Here is a 15,117-nt window from a genome sequence, read left to right on the forward strand (position 1 = left end):
GTCATCAAAGCACCTTCATATAGCAACTGAAGGAATCAGAGGAAGGGACCTAAAACTTAGCACTAGACTTAGCTCCCAAAGTCCAGTTGAAGAGTGGGAGGAGTGAGAATCGGAGCAAAGAAGTTAAGACCATGATGGGGACACACACTGAAACAATTTACCTGAGCTAATTGGAGCTCATCAAGTCCAGAGAGATAGGGAAGGAACCAGCATACAACCAAATTAGACCCTCTGAATGTGGATGATAGTTGTATGACTGTGACAGACTGTGGAGACACTGGCAGTGGTACCAGGATTTATCTCTACTGATGGTACTGTCTTTTGGGGAAACCATTCTCTTTGGATGGACACTTTGCTCAGCCTAGATATATTGGTAGAGCCTGGGTCCTTCCACAAAGCAAAGTGTCCTATCCTCTCTGAGGAATAAATAGAGATAGGGGTGGGGAGGTGGAAGAAATGGGAAGAGGGGAGGGAGTGAAAGATGGGACTGGTATGTAAAATGAAAGAAGATAGCTTGTTTTCTTTTAAAATAAAAAATAAATAATTTCAAAAATCTTTAACACAAATTATTTCCATGGTCTTTGTTTAGGAAAAATTATTATTTAAAATGAATGAATGCAAATTCTCAATTTTAGTAAAATAAAATAGCAAGATTTATTATTTTACTATAGCATTAGCAAATTTGTTATTAATTTTCACATTTCCTAAAGAAATAAATGTACAGTAAATTAAACTTGATAGAGTTTTATTTTATTAAGTGTTGTTTAGTTGAATTAAATTTGATTTAAAATTGACCTAAGTATAGAAAACAGTGTCTTAATTTAGTGTGTGAACTATTACTTGAATTAATACTCAAGTGGCATTTAGGAAAGTGTCAACCAATTTCAGCTGCCAAGATATCTTTAAATAAGGCAAGTGTCAAAGTTCAGTGTATCAATATAATTCTGTATGGTGTTTCTATTTCTCTTATAGTAAATGTTGCCTTCACTTGTGTGGCAGCATTGTGTTTTGGTTCAGTATATATCTCAGCTTATGATCTTTATTGTCTTTTTATATTTTTCATGTTCAGTAAAACTCTAAAATATTTAATGCATACAAGGTCATTTTTAACCATCTCTCTGCGTCACTTCTCTTATATGTACATCTAGGATAGTAGCATTTATTCTATTTTTCCTGTGAACATGGAAGGAAATAGTTCATTATAATCCTCATTAGATTTAACATAGCTAAAAGATTAAACAAGGTAAGTATTATTAAGAGGTCAGATACTAGATCTTGCAAGATAATGCTTAATTATAAACTTATATTCTTTTCAATGTTTATTATTTAAAAGTTTTAAAAGATAAAAACATTTTGAAAATGAATATGTAATTATTCCTATGTGAAATATGATAGAGGTGTCATATTCCTGTGTAGCTGGAGTTGCCAGCATTTTTAAACCCACAAATTGAGTTCTGGAAACAAACTTGGACATTCTGCAAGAATAATGTACATTCTTAACTGCCAAGACATCTCTTTGGTTCAGAAACCACTAACATAATACCAGTGTTGTATTATTGCTCAATATTCCATTTCTTTTTAAAACGTTAAGAATCCGCCGGGTGGTGGTGGCGCACGCCTTTAATCCCAGCACTCGGGAGGCAGAGGCAGGCGGATCTCTGAGTTCGAGGCCAGCCTGGTCTACAAGAGCTAGTTCCAGGACAGGCTCTAGAAACTACAGGGAAACCCTGTCTCGAAAAACCAAAAAACCAAAAAACAAAACAAAACAAACAAAAAAAAAAAACGTTAAGAATCCCCTCCCCATTTTTAAAAGGAGGTTATACTGCAGAGTTTTAAAGAACACAAACAGAATACACACAAACATCTCCACACACACGAACACAAACACACACACACTCCCATATATCTGCCTGCACAAATGTTGAAACCAATAGAGAGAGAGAATCAATGAAGTAAATGGATTGAGAGTATTATGCAAATGCCAGTTGTCAGGTGAGAAAAAGGAATTAGATATTCAAAATGGTTATTTAAGAAATTATTCTTAAAATATAGAATAGAAACCATCAAGAACTGAAGTGCCAGAAAAAGTCTTGATATATTCAAGGAATAAAAACTGTTATGATGTTTGTAATAAAGCTAGAATATCTAAAGTAAGAAAGATAATATTTTGAGTGTAGTAGAATATGTGAACTGCTAAATACCATGGGTTAATAAAGAGTGTGGCATTGAGCTAAACCAATTTCCTAGCATGATTATTGTTATTAATGCTGTGCCTAAGACTGATGAAATGGACCATAGTTTTTGCCTTACTTTATGACATCAGGCAGAATAAGTCAGTAAAAATAGCATTAATTGAAACAGTAATTTTAATTATGGAGTCTTATTAGTAAGACTCTATGAATAAATGCCTTGTTTTTATATTGAAAGTAAAACTGATGGAGAAGTTGCAGAACCCAGATATTTAATTTTAAAAATATTTTGGATTTAATAAAAATATGATTAATGTGTGGCTTGCTGCCAACTTATGCATTCTAAATGGGAGAACTATTCAATGAAAAGAATAGATTATATTAAAGTCATGACTAATTCTGAAAAATCTGTGCTGTAAAAAAAATTGTCATTGAAATTAAACACCTGGCACTCCAAAATCACACACACACTGCATATTAACTTAATTTTAAGTTTGTACAAATATTAATATAACTTTACTTTCAGGGATATAATAATTAAATGTTAGCTTGTAGCTAATTTGGAGTGGTACACTTGCATAAGGATTGGTATTAATTGCAGTATGTCATTCATATCCTGAAAAATTTTGTTCCTGATGTCATAAGATGACTTCTCACCTTCAATGGATATTAAAAGATTCAATTGCTTTATGATTCTTACTATTTCTAACTTTGAGAACCAAGCAAATATTTATATTTTCTTAACTGGTTTTCTTGCTGAGAAAGTGAACTTCTGATGTCTAACAGTAGAAGCTACCATATGCTATGAAAATAAAGCCTTATCTTTCAAATTCAGAGTCCTGCTGTGTGGTTTATGCTGGCGTTGACTCTACTTCCTCCTGCTTTAGCCTCTTGGAACCCAGAATCATTATTACACAAGGCTATTTGCAACTTGAAGCCTGACATTTATAAACTAGTCAGTCATTATGGGTGGATAATCTATAAACAATACATATAAGTAAAATATAGAATTCTTTAAAAGTTTTGTTTACAAACTAAAATATCTTCCAATGTTAATGTAGAAGTATTTTATTTATCTAAGTGACAAAATCACCAGAAGTGAAAACATGTCATTTGATATGTACTTTTATAGGTTGGCAAGAAATCAATCTAACAATTGGCTATGACCTGATTATATCATAAAGTCATATTAATATGCCACTTTCTCTCAAATTTTAAGGAGAGTGTTAACTTTTTCATCAATAATCAAAGGAGGATAAGATAGTTATAAATGTACATAGTTGAAATTAATCCAACAAGGAACTCCACAGCTATTTAATATATTAATACCAGAGAAGGTCAAAGGTGTGTGAAGAGCCAACTCAGAAGCCAGTCAAAGCCCCATATGCCTTCTCTGCAAGCACACTGGAGCTGTCTCCATATGGGCCCTCTGTGTGCCAAGTGTGTCCCATAAGTGGTCACAGCAGTTAGGTTTTTCGCTCCAGATGAGAGAGAAAGGCACCAAAGGGAACTATTCTCCACCCTGCAATCAACAGGAAAATGCTGTGCCAAGAGAAATTGTAATTATGTAGACACTGATGTGTTAATGAGCTTTGAAATGTTTGGTTGGATAAGAGAAAAGTGCCTGAATTTAACTATAACAACTATGTTTCTGGAAATGCAATACACACAATTAAGTGCAACTCAGCAGCACAGTGTATTTGCCTCTCTGCAGTAGACTAAATGTGTCACAACAGCGCATAAATGTTACTGGGCTTGCTTCAACATTTAGTTTATTAGTATGCTTATATGTAAATCAATGAACAGCTCCAGGATGTCAACAGCTTTCTTAAATTACCTAAGGAAAGCAAAAGCACTACTCCTTCCAGATAAAATGTCCATTGGCAATTACCTTTGAAAAATAGATTTTCATGGTCATGTTTTTTTTATTTAGTATACATTAAATGCTAGCGGTATAAGTCAGTTGGGTTCCATGAACAAAGACTATCCAGATGTCATTGCTACATTTCCTCAATCTATTTATAAATTAAATAAATGAAAACAATGGAATTAAAGGAAGTTAAATCTGACGAATTGTTTAAAAATGAACTGCGTGGAAGATGCTTCAGTTACCAAACTGTTTGCTCATCACCCATGAGGACTTCAGTTTGGATGTCCGGAATGTATGTTAAAAACAGGGTCTGATATCATACACCTGTAATCAAGCTTGGGAGAAGGCAACAACAGATATAACCATAGAGCTCTATTGGCAGCTAGCTTGTCTAAGGGAGTAAGCTTCAGGTTCAGTGAAACTCACTGTCTCAAATCTAAAGTAGAATGTGATTGAGAGCACTCTTAATGATCACCTCTGTTTTGCACATAAACACACATGCACATACAATGCATGCATATTGGCACAGATCCAGATGAACACAAAACATATACCAAAGCAAAATAGAGACAAGAGAATTTTTAACATATACTAAACCTCACTTCACATACTCAGGTGATCCTTTTGTATCTTATATATTCATTTGAGAAATAGGATGAATTATTGATTTTAACATTAAGTTACCACCAATAGTAGCATTAACTTTGCTATTATATCTCTTGATAGAGTAGCAATAAAGATTTTTGTCAATTTTGTAATGTTAAATTTTCCAAGTGTAATGTTTCAGCAACATGCCTAGCTCATGGACTAAGTTCCAGTTGGAACGGAACTATGGCTTACAGTATCAAAACAAAGTTATCATTATTTTAAGTGTTTATTATGATTAAGTCTATGATTTGAAAGCCTTAATTTCAATAATCAAACTAGATTTACTTCAATATAGCTTTTGCTACTTACATAACTATGTTTTCTTTAAAGGAGGAAAATGATGGTACAAATGTTGACATAATAATATATATTCACATAGTGGGTATAGAATATATAATTACTCTTGTGTTGAGAAAATTAAAGGTACTGTAAACTTAGCATACTAAACTTTTGTATGGAAAACTGAGATCCCTGCATTATAGCTCTTTGACTAAAGTGAAAATTTTTCACCCTTGATGTGGGATTTCCCTCTGTATGATGTGAATACCATTAGTTAATAAAAAAGTTGTCTTGGGACTATGATAGGGCAGAACAGAGCTAGGTGGGGAAGACTGAACTGAAAACTTGGAGGAAGAAGGCAGAGTTGGGGAGAAGCCATGGGGCTGCCACCGGAGACAGATATGCTGGAACCTGCTGGTAGCTAGGTAAATGTAAAATAATAGAAATAACAGAGTTAGCTAGTATTATGTTTAAGTGATTGGCCAAGCAATGATTTAATTAATACAGTTTCTGTTGCAATTATTTTGGGTGCTAAAGGGCCAGGAAATGAACAAAAAACCTCCCCCCAAACACTCCCTAGTCAAAATGGGTATCCATACAGTGGTATGAATCAGAATTAGCATCACATAGATGCTTTGTGAAAATCATGAAAACACAGCATATATCATCAAGATCATTTGATGTGTTTAACATTATACAGTAAGCTTAACAAATTGCTCCAATATCAGGATCGCTCAGGCCACTTGAGCTCCATAGCTCAAGTTTCTGCAATGGGCTTACCTTTCGGTTTGTGTCCTAAGACCATGGACAGACTTATAGTCAATTTTGTGGTTAGTGGTGGCTGGAGAGATTATCACAGTAGAGATCAGTTCCCAGATCAGTGATCCTCCAAACTGAATTCATATTAAAATCGTAGTGTTCCTTGGGTCTGAGTCAAATAGATTGATATTTTGGAAAAACTCCAAGAAGCTTCTTGTTTTCAGGCAAGTTGAAATACACATCTCATATATTTAGCCCATATTTTGAGTGAATGAGCTTAGTCTGTTACAGTTATCTAGAAGACTGTTAAACATGTAAAAATGCAGATTCCAAACCTACCACCTTTGGTTTGAATATGCTTTCATGATTAGTCTTCTCAGCTCATTTAAACTGAGGTGACATGTTTTGCGTGTACTGACTCATTTTGTTTCTGAGGTGCTATAATGAAAACAAGAATTGAATATCAGGCATAGGTTGTTTGGACCTCAGTTTACTTATCAATAATTCCAACTTTAATAGTAAACAATATAATAGGATTGCCATGATGACAGACAATAGACTCACTATACAATAAGATTTGCAAATTGACTGCCTTCTATATGAGTTCAGTAAATATTAAGGACATGATTAGAGAAATTAATTTGAAACCCATTCTTCAACATGTAAACTTTATAATAAACAATAGATTTAAAGTTATAACAACTTATGCCATCAGAGTACTGATACCCCTGTGGAATAATTATTTATTAGCATCAAGTCAGTTTTAGATAGTAAATATGGAGCTGAAGATAAAGCTGAAATGTCTCACCATATCTCTGATTATCTGGCTCTGTCTTTGGCACTCATAAATTAACATTGAGCAGCCTTAGTCACATTAGGAATTTTTTGTAGATGCAAATTTCCAGCATAAAATGAAGACCCCACTGAATTACAAGTCTGGCTCCTCCTTGATTTATGAATGTATTAAGTATGAAAACCCTAGAAGTGTAATAAATGTGTCTCTTCTGGCTTGGAAAATAGATGGTTTTATTCAATTTGTGTTAGTGAGATTGTTTGAAATCCGTTAGAAAGAATTCCCTCTCTTGTCTCTCTGTCTTTTTATCTCTGTCTGGCTTTTGCTGCCAGTTTGTTGAATGTATTCTAGGTGGTGATTTTGACTTTATTAACTTGAGATTAATGCTTGTGCTTTGTAAAAGAAGTTGCTTTTTTTTCTCTGGAAGTTTAATCCTAAAGATTATTCTCAATATCTTTTGCATATTAATTTTATAATCACTAATAATCAGGTTCTGTTTTCTACATCATTTTTTATTTTATACCATGGTTTTGTGGGCATATTTTATCAAAAACACGTAAATAAAAGAAATTAAAATATTCATAATCCTAATATTGTTGCATTCCAGACAATGCAGAAATCAAGATTTATTGCTTTGGGAAATTTGGCGCCAACCTAAAAGAAGAGGATTCTGAATCAGCATTGTCTAGTCTAAACTGTATAATTTTTATTTTAAAATGTAGAAAGTAGCATTGATAAAAATAGAGTCTAAATTATGTCTATCATTTATTTTGCTGAAATCTAATATGTATATGCACTTGTAACTTTGAAACAATATCAGAGTTATCAGTGATATATTTAATTAACATATATGTACTCAATAAGACAACTTCTGTTTGCATTGGTAAAGCTTGGTAAGGAGATAGCTAAATTCAAATTTCTATTTGCCATAATGGGCATTTATGATAGATGAAATTTGTACATTACAGAGAAATAAATAATTTTTCTTTGTAGGTGCTGCATTTCTAATGATTTGCATTAAATTGGGAAATATAGCATTGTACGAATATTAATATGGTCATAGTAAATTTTGTATAGGGCAAATAATTATATGAGGAGTGCTCTCTCATTAATAGGACATTTTAATCAATAATGCTTGCAATTTCTTAAAATTTTGTATATAATAACTTTAGATATCCTATTTGTAAATTAATGTTAAATCATATACATATAGTTTAATGTAATTGTTGTATGATTTTATGTATAATTTGTATTTAGATAGTATATGTTTTTATATGTATAAATCATGTATATATTCTAGTCCATATCACATGTGTAAACATGTCAAGAACTATTCAAAATTATAACTGAGATAGGTTCATCAAATTGATGCCAAATAATTGTTTTATCTGAAATAATAATTATAGTCATATAATAGAACTAATTCTTGCAAATTACTTGTTGCATCAAGTATTTTATATACAAATTATATCTAAAATCTATACAGAGTACATCTTATGCTACAAGTATTATTTTTAATTCCTTTCAGTGTGGTACTTGTGTCGTATGGGTGAACCCACTATATGGAGTAGCATCACAACTATCTAGTCTATAGCATAGTCCTAGCACACTATCCTCATCATAAAGAATTTAGTCCCCTCAGCAGTATAGCATTTATTCTCCCTGGAACACATGAAACGACTTTTGTCATCTATGCGTTTTTTACTTATTTCATAGATATGGCCAGAGATGACAGCAAGTTGTCAATCTCACGTTTTCACTTACCTAATGTCTCATAGTTATGTGCACATTTGGAGAATGTGTAAATACTGATTATTTTATGGCCCACATAATACCACTTGCCTGTCATAAATTCAGTTTTATCATTCTTAATAATTGCTGGCATTGAAATTGCATAAACAATTTGTTGTTTATTGTGTTACTCACAGGCAAATTTTCAACACCCTGTTTTAGTGTCTTGCAGGAATATAACTTTCGCTGGGATATCCTCATTATGTGACAATTCTATGCTAAATTTTGAGATATACAAACTAGCTTTCCACTGAAATAGCAATATCATCCTAAACAGTATTTCATAACTAGGTAGATGCCTCATGTTTTTTCCATATTGGCAACAACCATTTGCTATTATTTTGCTTATAATTTATTATTTCTGTTATGAGTGAGTTTAAAAGACTAGCCTCATTATAATTGTGATTCACTTTTCTTTATGCTTGCAATATACAAATGTTTCTTGATAAACTTTCTATTCAGAACCTTCTCTCATATATTCATTTTTGGTCATTTATAAACCTTCTTGTGTCCATAAACTTCCTATTGCATTTTTACCAGTTATCTGAACAGCTGTTAGATCCCCGATTAAAGGCTTGAGTGAATTTCCCAAAGTCATGTAACTAGTGAGTAGTTAAGCTAGAATTCCAATGACATTAATCCAGTATCACAATTAAAAGTCAGTTAGACATGTACTGAGACTAGATAGCTGTTTGTGGTGTTATTCTCATGTGTTGATGTCATTAAGTAACAGACCTTCAGTGTGTGTGACTTCTTTGGAGTCATTTAAATCCCTCATCCCTAAACATATTTTTTACTATTTTTTTAATTTAAAAAATAATTTTACATACTAATGCGAGGTTCTCCCTCACTTTCCATCTCCCATCCCCAATGTTCCCCCATCCAACACCCACATCCACTTCCCAGAGAAGGTAAGGCCTCCCTTGGGAAGTTAACAAATTCTGGTACACAAACTTGAGGGAAGACCAATGCCCTCTCTCACCCCCACACCCCATATCAAGGCTGAGCAAAGTATTCCACCACAGAGAAGCACTCCAAGAAGCTAGTTCATGCACTCAGGATAAGTCCTGGTCCCACTTCCAGCAACACCCCAACAGATCAAGCCACATAACTGTCACCCCAACATATAAGATCCTGAGCTGTCAGTCCAGAGTGAGTCTCTGAGTTCCCAGTCATGATCTTGATCACCCACCTTGGTCATATGATCCCTCCTCTCTCTCTTCAGCTAAACTCTAGGAGCTGAGAGGAAGGTTTGAATCCTATTTACTTACGTACAATAACTTCTGCCATTCAGGTACCCAGGAATATGATAATACAAGTTTAGTTAGAAATCTTACATTAAATATTTAATATTATGTCTAAACTAATATATCCCATAGAAATAATTAGTTTTAAAGGAGAAGTTCATTTTTCTTTCTAGGAATCTTCTGGATTAACTTAATGTCTAATTATCTAGCCATGTGAATAATAAACATATGAATATGATGGGATGCCATTTATCTTACCACTAGAATGTAAGCACATTGAGGGCAATGGTTCAGCATAATATTAAATGATCAGCACCTAAACTAGTGCCTGAGAAATAAAAAATTGATAAACTCTTTCAAATGCATGCATATTATCACTTTCTAAACTTTGGTGATAACACTATAACTAACTTTTTGATTAATATACATGAAGAAACTGAGGCTAACATAAGCAGAAAGGCATTTGAATCTTTAAAAACTTTTATTATATGCCTTTCCCTAAAACTAGTTTTATAGTCAGCATTAAAATCCTGACCATAGAAGCTGCTTATAATTTGCTATAACTGAAAGAGGAAATAAAACTTGTCTTTCACCTGTTTAGCTTTGTTTTCAAGAACTATATCCCTCACTCTCTGAGAGGGACAGTTAGAGGACACCACATTATCACATAAAGGACGAATTCCTCTTTGGTGGTAAGTATCTTTGCACATTAAAATACATTAGAAGAAATAACAGATAGCTTTAGGATATATGTGACATATGTATCAACTTAAAGGATCAACTCCGAATCTTTAAAGCAAATCTGAAAGTCTGCTAATTAACAATACACTAGAGTTAGACTCATTTCACTTTTTATCTTAGTAGAAAAGTTCAAGAATTATTGAATGGGTAATATTGAAGGTATTCCTGAGGTGGGAATGTTTTCAAGGAAGTTGGCTTTCATGTTGCTTTGTTTAACCTTGTAAGACTTATTCTTGTCAAATCTGATGGCAAGGGCATTGTCAATGATAGAGGTTTCCATTGTTGCCCCCTTTTGTTTGTGAATTTGGAAACATTACTCAACATCTATAAATCTTAGACTCTTCTCATTTATAAAGAAGACAGGAGGGTTTGCCATTTAAAAAATTAATCATCATAAGTCATTTTTGAAAATTTCTCACATGCCTAATTGCGATAACCAGCAAAACACTATCAATATAGGCACTTCTTATATGACCACAGATAGTTTCTCATTGCCAGTGGGTGTTATTTGTTCTCACTGATTAATGTGTTCAATATTTTTTTTTTGGTAAAGGAGAACAAGAAAGAACAACACTGCAATAGGAAAGATGTGTCATACGATGTAGTAAAATGGAATGTGGTCAGCTACATAAGAAAAAAGGCAAGTATCAAATAAGTTTCCCAAACATCTGGATGTTTATAATTCATGCTTGCAGTTCATACTTGATACTAAATTGACTTTTTTAGTTTATTCAATGCTTGCTTTCTTTTCCTGGTAGCTGAATAAAATAAAAGTTGAGTTTCATTTTCAGTGAGAAAGCATTCATTTATAGGATAATCTTTGAAAATACTATGATACTTGATAATGTTAATAAAACAATTTATTACAATTCTTACAATATTATCCACTAAATTAAATCATGAGTAAGTCATTCTTTTTATGTTTATATTTGTATACTTTTTATATTATCACAGCAATAAATCATGTAAACTAACACTTAGTTTTTTTTTTTCTAATTTGTTCCTTTTTATTGATTTTTTGAGCTCTACATTTCTCTCTGCTCCCCTCCCTGCCTCTTCCCTCATCCTCAACTCTCCCCCAAGGTCCTCATGTTCCAAATTTACTCGGAAGATCTTGTATTTTTCTACTTCTCATGTAGATTAGATCTAGTATTTCTCTCTAGGGTCTTCATTGCTGTCTAAGTTCTCTGGCATTGTGATTTGGCCAGCTGGTTTTTTTGTTTTATGTTTAGAAAACTACTTATGAATAAGTACATGTGACACTGAGTTTTTAACGATTTTAAATGTCAAAAACAAATATAAGTAACAACACTATAACATTACACATTTCAGCATGACAGTGGTGGTGTAAACACTTGAGAGGCAGAAACGTGTAAAATTTCTGTGAATTCAAGACCAGCCTCATCTACAAGGCAAATTCTGGGAAGGCAATATCTGTTACACAGGAAAACTGTTTCTCTAAAAAAAAAAAAAATTAACAACCCCCCCCAAAATCCAAAACTCAAACAACAAAAACAATAAACATATCACTGCACTTGTATAATGTGATTACTTATACAACTTTTATTCTTAAATATTTTAAATAATTCTTATATACAAATTAATCTGAAGTAAAATGATTAACATCAGTCATTTCTTTGATTAATTTATAGCAAAGTTTTAGGATTTAGAAAAATATATGTGCATCTCCAGCTCAGAGATTAACAAGCATGTTAAAAATACTATTGATGAAAAGAATTGCAAAAATAGGGAAGGAATTTTGATCTAAATTTTACCAATGTTTATATTATAAATATGATTTTATAATATGTATTTCATAAAGCATTCTTGACAGCAAATAATATTTAAGAGATTCCCATTAGAAGATGAAATGGATCCCATGTCTCTGAACTATTAGTGTGAGTACAAGCATAGTAGGGTCAATATCAGAGAGAGAAGATTGATGAGTTGGTGAGCTAGGAGCCTATATGTGAGGATGTGTGAGTTTTCCTTCAGGTTTGATATTTCCGAGTTACAGAAAACTCAAATGGGAGAAAAAGGAAGTAGACAATCTAAGAATAATTCTGCCAGTATAGATAGATATAGGGAAAACGTGGGGAAGGAGGGGGGGAATCATAAATAGCCTGAGTTTGATTTAAAATAAAGTATTATTTTACATATCTTACAAAAACATTCTTATTTTATGTATATGAATATATTCTTGAAAGTATGCATGTGAATCGTGCATGTACAATAGCCATGGAAGCTAGAAGATGGTATTAGATACCCACCCGCAATTTTATTACAGATGATTGTGAACTAAATATATATGTTGGGAATTAAACCTCGGTCTTGGTAAAGAAGCAAGTGTTCTAAGACAATGAGCCATCTCTGCCAGCTGCTCTCCTAGATATACTTATAGAGAAAAGAATATAACGGAGAAGTAAGTTGTGACATTTGGAAAAGAGAAACAAGCCACTAAGTACATAAGCCAAGGTAAAACCAAAAAAAAAAAAAAGAAAAAAAAAAGAAATCAAATTTGAAGAACAGAGTAAAAGAGGTTCTTGACTGAAATTCTGAGTCCATTATAATTATAGAGAAAAATAAATAGTGATTACCTGATTAACTTAGAGAGTGTGAGTGTATAAAGAAGAAATTTTCAGTAGCAGCTTCCTGAGCACCGCAGACTTGATGGTTTGGTGATTTTGACGTTTCCCCTCTGCTTTCCATTGTGCCTAATCATCCTTATATTTTCAATAGGCATCTTTGATTATAATTTCGATTTTATAGAGCAAATGGAGATTAATATAATCCATGTTGTGTACTGAATGATTCTTTTTAAAATCAGAATTTAAATTCTCATTCTCCAATGTGAGGGTATCTGCAGGTGGGATCCCACAAAGTCGAGTGAGTGCTGCAGCCACAATGGCATTATTGCTTCTAGAAGAATGAGTACATATCCCCTGACTCCTCTCTCTTCAAATAGGAAGTTACCTCCCAAGACACTGACTTTTCTGGCATTTAATAATTGGACTTTGCAAGCTGCAGGCATTTGTGACATAACTTGTATAAAACAAATCCACTTTATAAATTTCATTCTAGTAGAAAATATCTAAGACAGCAGTTGGCACAAGGAGAGAAAGCATTGCTAACAGATACTTAACATGTGGAAGCCTTTGTGTAACTATGAATGAGGGATGACTGAAATTACAAAGTAAAATTTCTAGGGATAGAAAGAAATGTCTAGACGCTCCCCTTTACACAGACTTCATGAACAATCTTGAGCCAAAATGGATAAATGTTTGGAGTAAGAATGCTGTGATGGATTTTTTCACAGGAAGGAAAAGAGAAACACTTTTGTAAACTAAACAGAAATGCTTGTTATATCTTATCAAGAAACACTGAATTGTATTCTTGTTCTAGTGTCCTGTCAAAGTTAGCACCCATAAGCAGTCAGTTTGAAGTTAGATCTAGCTGGGGAAGATTGTAAGCAAAATGCTAAAGAAATATTTTGGCTCCTTCTGACCGCGTACAATAAAATGCTAAGACAACGCTTCTTCTTCTGGAAAACACCAAATGGAGGATGACGCCGGTGCAGCGGGAGGGCCCGCAGGACCCGGGGGCCCAGGATTAGGAGGCCCAGGCGGCTTCCACGGAGGGATTCAGCAGCGGTCTGAGGGGCCGCGGCCATTGTCGAGGCCTAGGCCACGAAGCTGAGACAAGGAGTTGATTCCCGAAACCAAGCTGGGGCCGCCTGGTTAGGATATGAAAATCAAGTCCCTAGAGGAGATCTACCTGTTCTAACCTGCCCATTTTAAGGAGTTTGAGATTACTGACTTTTTCCTGGGAGCATCCCTAAAGGATGCGGTTCTGAAGATCATGCCCGCGCAGAAGCCGACTAGGGCAGGCCAGCGGACCAGGTTCAAGGCTTTCGTCGCTACTGGGGGACTACAATGGTCACGTAGGTCTTGGTGTCAAGTGCTCCAAGGAGGTAGCCCACTGCCATCCGAGGGAACCATCATCTTGGCCAAGCTTTCCAATGTCTCTGTGAGGGAGAGGCTACTGGGGGAACAAGATTGACAATCCCACACTGTTCCTTGCAAAGTGACAGGCCGCTGTGGTTCTTTTGCTTTTGTGTCTCATCCCTGCCCCCAGAGGCACTGGCTTTAGTCCTCTGCTTCCTGTGCCAAAGAAAGCTAACTGATGATGGCCGCATTGATAACTGCTACACATCAGCCAGGTGCTGTACTGCCACCCTGGGCATCTTTGCCAAGGCCACCTTTGATGCCATCTCTAAGACCTACAGCTACCTGGCCCCCGACCTCTGGAAAGAGACCGGTGTTCTCCAAGTCTCCTTATCAGGAATTCACTGAGCATCTTGTGAAAACCCACACCACCAGCGTCTCTGTTCAGAGGAACCCAGGCTCCAGCTGTGGCCACCACATAAGGGTTTTTATACAAGGAAAATAAAAGTGAATTAAGTCTGTTAAAAAAATGCTAAGAAGCCGGGCGGTGGTGGCGCACGCCTTTAATCCCAGCACCTCGGGAGGCAGAGGCAGGCGGATCTCCTATGAGTTCGAGGCCAGCCTGGTCTACAAGAGCTAGGTCCAGGACAGGCTCTAAAAAAGCTGCAGAGAAACCCTGTCTTGAACAACCCAAAAAAAAAAAAATGCTAAGACACATACTTGAGATGAAATGGAGTTTTTTCTCCTAGATTTGAGGATTTTAATATAATTAAATTATTTGGCCCTTCCCTTCCTCTCTTAAAAACTCTCCAATATACCCACTCCCTATTCTTTTTCAAATTCACAGTTTCTTTTC

The 15,117-nt window shown here is 34.6% G+C and overlaps 1 pseudogene; it reads left to right on the forward strand.

Annotated features, from left to right (window-relative positions):
* Positions 1-14,766, forward strand: part of LOC119815608 — a 68,192-nt pseudogene extending 53,426 nt beyond the window's left edge.
* The last annotated feature ends 351 nt before the right edge of the window (positions 14,767-15,117 follow it).

This window comes from Arvicola amphibius, chromosome 5 (assembly GCF_903992535.2).
Source record: "Arvicola amphibius chromosome 5, mArvAmp1.2, whole genome shotgun sequence".
Lineage (NCBI taxonomy): Eukaryota > Metazoa > Chordata > Mammalia > Rodentia > Cricetidae > Arvicola > Arvicola amphibius.